The sequence below is a fragment of the Triticum aestivum genome, chromosome 7B, assembly GCF_018294505.1.
Source record: "Triticum aestivum cultivar Chinese Spring chromosome 7B, IWGSC CS RefSeq v2.1, whole genome shotgun sequence".
Classification (NCBI taxonomy): Eukaryota; Viridiplantae; Streptophyta; class Magnoliopsida; order Poales; family Poaceae; genus Triticum; species Triticum aestivum.
In genome coordinates, this window is record NC_057813.1 from 202,119,099 (window position 1) to 202,126,764 (window position 7,666).

The following is a 7,666-nucleotide window of genomic DNA, read 5'->3' on the forward strand; positions in this document are numbered from 1 at the left end:
ATCAGTAGGTTTCACTTAGACTCAAGGCATTCCCATTGAACATTTACATGGAGGTATAAAGTATTCATTATCACAATTTACCATAAGAAGAATACAGCTGCATAGTTTTGGTATTAAGAGAATCAACAACCTTCTTGGGGTGAATCCTACTTTGCAGTGAAGAGTAAGGTGTCACAATGCAAAAAGAGTTTCAATGCAATTAAATGCCAGTTCTCGTACTGAATTTTCTAAAGGTTGCTTCAAGTGGAACAGAATCACCTAGTATTTGTATACTCTTCTCTCCTAGTTTCTTCTCTCCACTCTTCTCTGTTTGTGTTCCCTGTTTGTGCTCCCCTTGCCTTTATTTGTTGAAAAAAGACATAAACACATAAAAAGTTTTCTATGAAAACTAAATAAAGAAAAGAACTTATTAAAGATTCAGGTTGCCTCGTGAAAAGTGCTTGTTTTAGGTCTTTAGCTCGACCGTGTCTCTTCAGTGGGGTCAGGTCCTGCAGGGATTGACACCACCTCCTGGGTCCCCTCGCCTTCTTGAATTTCCTCCTCTGGGTCTTGATCTTCGCTTGCATTCTCATCTTCAGAAATCAGAATTGGGTCTCCAGGGATGTAGGGCTTCAGTCTTTGACCATTTACAAGGAAGAGACCTCTAGAAGTACTTTGCACTTGGATAGCACCACTTTTCATAATCTTCTTCACCTTGCAAGGGCCATACCATCTTGACTTGAATTTACCAGGAAATAAATGAAACTAGTATCGTAGACCAATACCAACTGTCCAAGATGAAATTCTTTCCTCAATATATGATTGTCATGCCAGATCTTGGTCTTTTCTTTGTAGATTCTTGCACTCTCGTAAGAGTCAGCTCTCAGTTCTTCCATTTCACAGAGTTGAAGTTATCTGTATTTTCCTACTGCATCAAGGTCCATATTGAGTTTCATTAGTGCCCATTGAGCTTTGTTTTCAAGTTCAACGGGTACATGGCATGTTTTCCACATATTAACCTGAATGGTGACATTCCAATTGGTGTTTTATAGGCTGTCATATATGCCCACGGTGTGTCTGGTAATTTTAGTACCCAGTCAGACCTTGACTTTGATACTACCTTCTCGAGGATAGCCTTTATTTCTCTATTAGATAACTCCACTTGTCCATTTGCTTGTGGGTGATAAGGAGTTGTAATTCTGTGATTATGAACTCCATATTTTGCTAAGAGAGATTCTAGTTGGGAGTTGTTGAAATGTGTTCCTCCATCACTGATAACAATCCGTGGCACACCAAATCTTGGAAAGATCACTTGCTTGAATAAATTGCAAACTGACTTGGAATCAGCATTGACGGTTGGTACAGCCTCAACCCATTTTGACACATAGTCCACTGCCACCAATATGTATTTGTACCCTTTTGATGATGGCAAGGGTCCAACATAATCAATTCCCCATACATCAAAGAGCTCTACTTCAAGAATTCCTTTTTGAGGCATCTCTTGCCCTTTTGAAATCTTTCCAGTTCTCTGACAAGGATCCCAAGCTTCAATATAGGAATGTACATCCTTGAATAAAGTTGGCCAGTAAAATCCCGCTTGCAAAATTTTCGCTTGAGTTTCCTAGTACTTGCATGACCTCCATAAGGGGATGAATGGCAATGATAGATCACACTTTTTGTTTCACCTTCCGGCAAGCATCTTCGAACAATACCATCAGCACAATGTTTGAATAAGTAAGGTTCATCCCAAAAGAAGTGCTTCATATCTGATAAGAATTTCTTCTTCTTTTGATACCAAAAATCTGTAGGAACTTTGTTACAGACTAGATAATTAACTATATCTACGTACCATGATGTATAGTTTTGTATACTAGTCACTTCCATAAGATTGCTCCCTGGTAAAACATCATTTATAGGTAAGGAGTCTACTGCATTGTTTTGCAATCTCGACAAGTGATCTGCCACAACATTGTTAGATCCTTTCTTGTCCTTGATTTCCACATCAAATTCTTGAAGCAAGAGTATCCATCTAATTAACCTTGGCTTGTCTTCTTTCTTGATGAGTAGATATCTGATTGCAGCGTGGTCTATGTAAACTACACAATGAGACCCCACAAGATATTGCATGAATTTGTCAAAGGCATACACTACTGCCAACAACCCCTTTTCGGTGGTTGTGTAATTAGCTTTAGCACCATCAAGTGTTTTGCTAGCATAGTACATTACATGCAAATCTTTTCCTTTTCTTTGTCCAAGTACTGCACCTACAGCAAAGTCACTTGCATCACACATTATCTCAAATGGTAATTCCCAGTCAGGGGGTTGCACTACTGGAGCAGTGACCAATGCTTCCTTCAGCAAGTTGAAGGATTTTTCACATTCTGCATCAAAGTTGAACTTAACATCATTGGTTAGGAGATTAGTGAGGGGTTTGGCTATCTTGGAGAAATCCTTTATGAATCTTCTATAGAACCCAACATGTCCCAAAAAGCTCCTCACTCCCTTCACATTTACAGGCGGTGGAAGTTTTGATATTACTTCAACTTTTGCTTGATCAACCTTAATTCCTCTTTCAGATACCAAATGTCCCAAAATAATTCCTTCCTTTACAAGAAACTGACACTTCTCCCAGTTTAGGACTAGATTGTGTTCTGAACACCTCTGAAGAATTGCTGCCAGATTATTCAAGCAATCCTCGTAACCTTTTCCAACGAATGTAATATCATCTATGAACACCTCCACTTTGATTCCTATCATATAAGATAATATAGAGAGCATAAACCTTTGAAATGTTGGGGGTGCATTACAAAGTCCATAGGCTAGTCTTTTGTAAGCAAATGTTCCGTACGGGCAAGTGAAAGTTGTTTTATCTTGATCATCCGGGTGAATTGGGATTTGCAAGAATCCTGAATACCCATCTAAGCAGCAGAAATATTCATGACCAGCAAGCCTTTCAAGAATTTGGTCAATAAAAGGTAAAGGAAAATGGTCCTTCCTCGTTACTTCATTTAACTTTCTGAAATCATTGACCATTCTCCACCCTGTGACAATCCTACTAGGAATCGTTTTCCCTTGTTCGTTTTCAATGACAGTTATTCCTCCTTTTTTGGGCACCATGTGAATGGGGCTCACCCACTCACTGTCCAAAATTGGGTATATGATATCAGCAGAGAGCAATTTAAGAATCTCCTTTTTAACAACCTCTTGCAAATGGGGATTTAACCTTCTTTGACTTTCTCTAATTGGTACACTACTTTCTTTCAAGTAAATCCTTATGAGAGAACACAACAAGATTTATCCCTTTCATATCATCAATTGAATAGCCAATAACATCCTTGTACTTTTGCAAAACTGCTTGAAGCCCTTTTATTTGCATTTCCGTCAACTCACCGTTTAAGGTAATTGGCCATTGGTTTTCATTGTCTAAGAATACACACTTCAAACTTTCTGGAAGTTGTTTCATTTCTATTTGCCTTGGTTGCATCTTCTCTAATGGCCTTGCACTGCTTTCCAACATGCTCACAGGTCTGATTTCCTCATACTCCCTCCGTCCAAAAATACTTGTCATCAAAATGAATAAAAGAGGATGTATCTAGATATATTTTAGTTCTAGATACATTCCTTTTTGTCCATTTTGATGACAAGTATTTTCGGACGGAGGGAGTATTTGATTTCACTATTATCCTCCTCAACTACTTCACAACAATTACTTCCATACCTCTCTTCATAACCTTCTTCCACACATTTCTATAGTGTATCAATTCTATAGCAGTGTTCTTCTCTTTGCGGAACATGTGTTGCATGCTTCATGTCAAAATCCACCTTTTCATTCCCAAACCTCAGGCTCAATTTAGCTTCTTGGACATCAATAAGTGCACCAACTATGGCTAAAATGGTCTTCCAAGAATCATAGCCTCACTCTTGTCCTCCATATCTAGCACTACAAAGTCAACCGGATAAGCAAACTTCCCAACTTTGATTGGAACATCCTCAAGAATTCCAACAGGTTTCCTATATGTTCTGTCGGCTAATTGAAGAGTTGTGGCTGTTGGATTTAATTCTCCCAAGAACATCCTTTTGCTAACTGAATGTGGTAACATAGAGCACTGTAAGTTTTGTTTCCAACCACACATGGTACACAAAAGCTTCCTGGATCATCCCATTTTTCACGCATGGAATTCTGAATTATTGCACTTCATTCCTTTGATAGAGTCACTACTTCTGGCTCAGACATGCTTCTTTTCTTTGTTAGTAATTCCTTGAAATATTTGGCATACATTGGAACATGCAAGACAGCTTCAAGAATAGGAATGGTAATCTGAACTCCTTTCATAGTTTCCAAAAATTTGGCAAATTGCCTGTCATCTTTGGGTTTGTTGAACCTCTCAGGAAAGGGAATGTTGTTGGTTGTTATTGCTTCCTCTAGCAAAGGCTTAGCTCTTGTTTGAAAACCAGGAAATTCGACTTTAGTTTCAATTCGGTTATCAACTTCTTTCTCCTTTAGTTTCTCTGATGATGTTGAAGGTGGAGTTCCGGATGAACTTGGTCTCATAGCAGGAGGCACATATGACTTTGGAATAGGAAGTAATGGTCCTGACATAACTCCACTCCTTGTAGTCACTGCATCAATTGAAGATATTGCCCCACAGTGAGCTTTTGGGTTTGGAATTGGTTGAGCAGGCAGCCTTGCTTCATTTTCTCCCACAATACTATCCATTTTGCTCATAAGCATCTTAACAGAATCTTTTAAGCCATTAATTTCATTTGTCATCTTGTTCATCAATTCCAACTGCATCTTCATGATTTCCTCCATTCCATTTGACTGAACATTTTGTTGTTCATTCTGCCTTGGCACTTGAAATTGAGTTGGATGATTTGGTGGTCGATTTCCTTGTACTGTCGATCCACTTGCATATGACTGATTGTTCTTGTACGACAAGTTTGGATGGTTCCTCAAAGAAGGATTGTAGCTGTTCAGAATGGACCTTGACTTTGGGCAGAACTTACTTCTGAAACCGAAGATCTGATTGCTGAGTAGAAGGTACATTCTGTTGAAGGATGACCTACTTGGCCACATATATCACACATTTGAGGCACGCTTACTGAAGCTCCAGATGTACGATACAATTTGACATGATACTGTCCATCTTGTTCAATATGTCAATCTGAGCCGCCATGCTATCATTTGCAGACACATTGTACACACCAGGATGCGGTGGTGCTATTTCTCTTTCACTCGACCATTGGAAATGCTGAGACGCCATACTTTCAATCAATGCAAATGCTTCATCAAGAGTTTTGTTCATGATTCCTCCTCCAGCGGCAGAATCAATAAAAGCTCTGGTCTGAGTAGTCAGTCCTCTGTAAAAAGGTTTGTAACACCATCCATCTTTCCAAACCATGATGAGGACAAATTCTTATTAAAGAGTTGAATCTTTGCCATGCATCGTACAAACTTTCTCCATCATATTGAGTGAACCTTGTTAACTTGTCCATGTATTCAACAGCTTTTGTTGGTGGAAAGTATCTCTCAAGAAATGTTTGCAATAAAGTCTCCCAAGTATTCTTCAGATGTTCAGGCAATGAGTGAAGCCATACTCTTGCTCCATCTCTCAAGGGAAATGGAAATAGTGACAATCTGATAGCACTCGGTGAAACTCCATTTTTCTTGAGGGTGTTACAATACTCCAAGAAAGTCCTTATATGCTCATGTGGGTCTTCTAAAGCTGTTCCACCAAATCTGGACTGTTGTACCATGTTAATCAGGGCTGGCTTCAATTCAAAAAAAATTACTGAATAATTGGTTGCACCATTTCTCCTGGTATCCCATGATCTCTTGGGACCCACAAGTCCCTGAGCAAAGGCAATGGATCAGGCATCTTTTCTCCTTCTTGATCTTGCAAATTTCAGCAACTTGAAACTGTGTTTGATTCTCTCTTCTTCTTCTCAATAAAGTCCTTTCAATTTCTTGATCAAATGGCTCTAGTGAACTTTCTTCAGATTGTAACATAAGATAATTTCCTGTAAAGTTCCTGAAATTGACACATGCTAGTTTTTCTCAAAACTGCAGCCAATGTTAGAAAATGGTTAGTTGCCAGCAATACTACAGAATCGATCTAAAATAAATCTTGATCTGCTTCTACTAATGTGCTAATGAAATTTAGATCCCCGGCAATGGCGCCAAAATGATCAAAGGTAGATATAGTGATTTAGAATGTCGGTTCTCCACAGGGATCTAGAACTTCGAAGCACGCATTCGAAACATCCAGGGCAGCAGAATATTTGGTTTTAATAGAACTAGAAACAACTTATCAGACTAATCAAAAATCAAGGTAACAAATAGTCACTGGATCAAAGCAAAACAAATAATATGCAGCAAAGGCAAAGGGTTCAGAAATAGGACTGTCTTTTTATGGTGATTTTCTTGTAAACAAACAGCCAAGTAAGCACATGGAAGACGATTCAGCCATCACACACACCCCATGCAACAGACAAGTGACAAAATAACTACTAACTCAGTATCCAGCAAAGGGTCACAACAATTCAGCAAGGATACATGGGGAATTTAGCAAAGGTACACAGGTAGCAAAGTAAATTTCAGACCCAACAGTACATATATCCAGAGAACTGAAACAAGAGAAGAGAGAGGTTCAGAGCCTATGGGTCGTGATGATCTTCAATTTGAGGTCGTAGATGTTGCAGTCGAAGAAGAGGAACAGCAAGGACGAAGATAGACAGTGGAGGACCTAGCCTTGGGGAGGAACCGTGGTGGCCTTAGCGGAAGGTCAGCCAGCCACCCGGAGCAGAGCACCACCAGGAGCTCGATGCCCCGCTGTTGATGTTGAGGAGATGTCGCAGCGGTGGTCGTCGGAGTTGGAGAAGATCAGCAGAGGTCGTCAGTCAGGGAGGTCGTAGCAGCAAACGTTGGAGAGGAGTAGTTGGGACGTTTCTTGAGGTTGGTGAGGAGGAAGTGTAGCAGGTCGGCGTTGGAGATGAGCATGCCATCAGGGAGGAGAGGCCTCCCGGTGGAGTACCGGCAAGACCGGCGCCCCGCTATCCGGTCGAGGATCTGGGCGGTCCCCTTATCTTCCCCTTGGTTGTTTTTCCTTCGACCCCCACTCCCCTACTTGGTAGTTTAGTCGCGCGTGGGATCAGACACCACGTCTGGTGTGTCGGGCCAGACCCCAGCTCCTCTCATGTGTGCCACCAGACGCCTCCTCTGGTTCTTTTCATTTTTCCCCCTTCAGAACTGAACTCTTCTCCAAGTTGATCCCCGCTTTTGTGTTGAAAGCACTTTCGACGAAATTTGGGTGCCTAAACATACCAGTCCTGCAAAAAATGAATAAGTGTTGTAAAAATATCATAATAGGAATATTTCTGTAGGAATGAATACTTTATGAGTGATTACTGTGATCATATGTTTAATTTGTGACGCAAAAAGGCTAAAAATACTATATGCATAAATGTGCTATCGGCTGCTAACATTGAGGTACTTGGTTTTTAAGTTCTAGTAAATCAAAAACGCGTTTGAAATTTATGAACCTTGACATGCTAGCATGGAATGGCATCAACATGCAGTGGTAAAAATATTGTCCCATTTGGGGCAGGTTGGGGTATATAAGCTTCTCAAAAACTAGAGCTTTTGACAACAAGCCTCATGGTTACGGTAGGGAACGTTTCACCTTTC

General features: G+C 40.3%; 1 non-coding gene and 1 pseudogene across 1 annotated transcript; one reads left to right on the top strand and one right to left on the bottom strand.

Annotated features, from left to right (window-relative positions):
* Positions 1-453: 453 nt before the first annotated feature.
* LOC123157830 (uncharacterized) lies at positions 454-5,285 on the bottom strand (annotated as a pseudogene).
* Positions 5,286-5,374: 89 nt separating this feature from the next.
* On the top strand, positions 5,375-5,481 carry LOC123163328 (small nucleolar RNA R71). The gene has a single exon (XR_006481847.1). It is a non-coding gene; the product is annotated as a small nucleolar RNA R71 (small nucleolar RNA).
* The last annotated feature ends 2,185 nt before the right edge of the window (positions 5,482-7,666 follow it).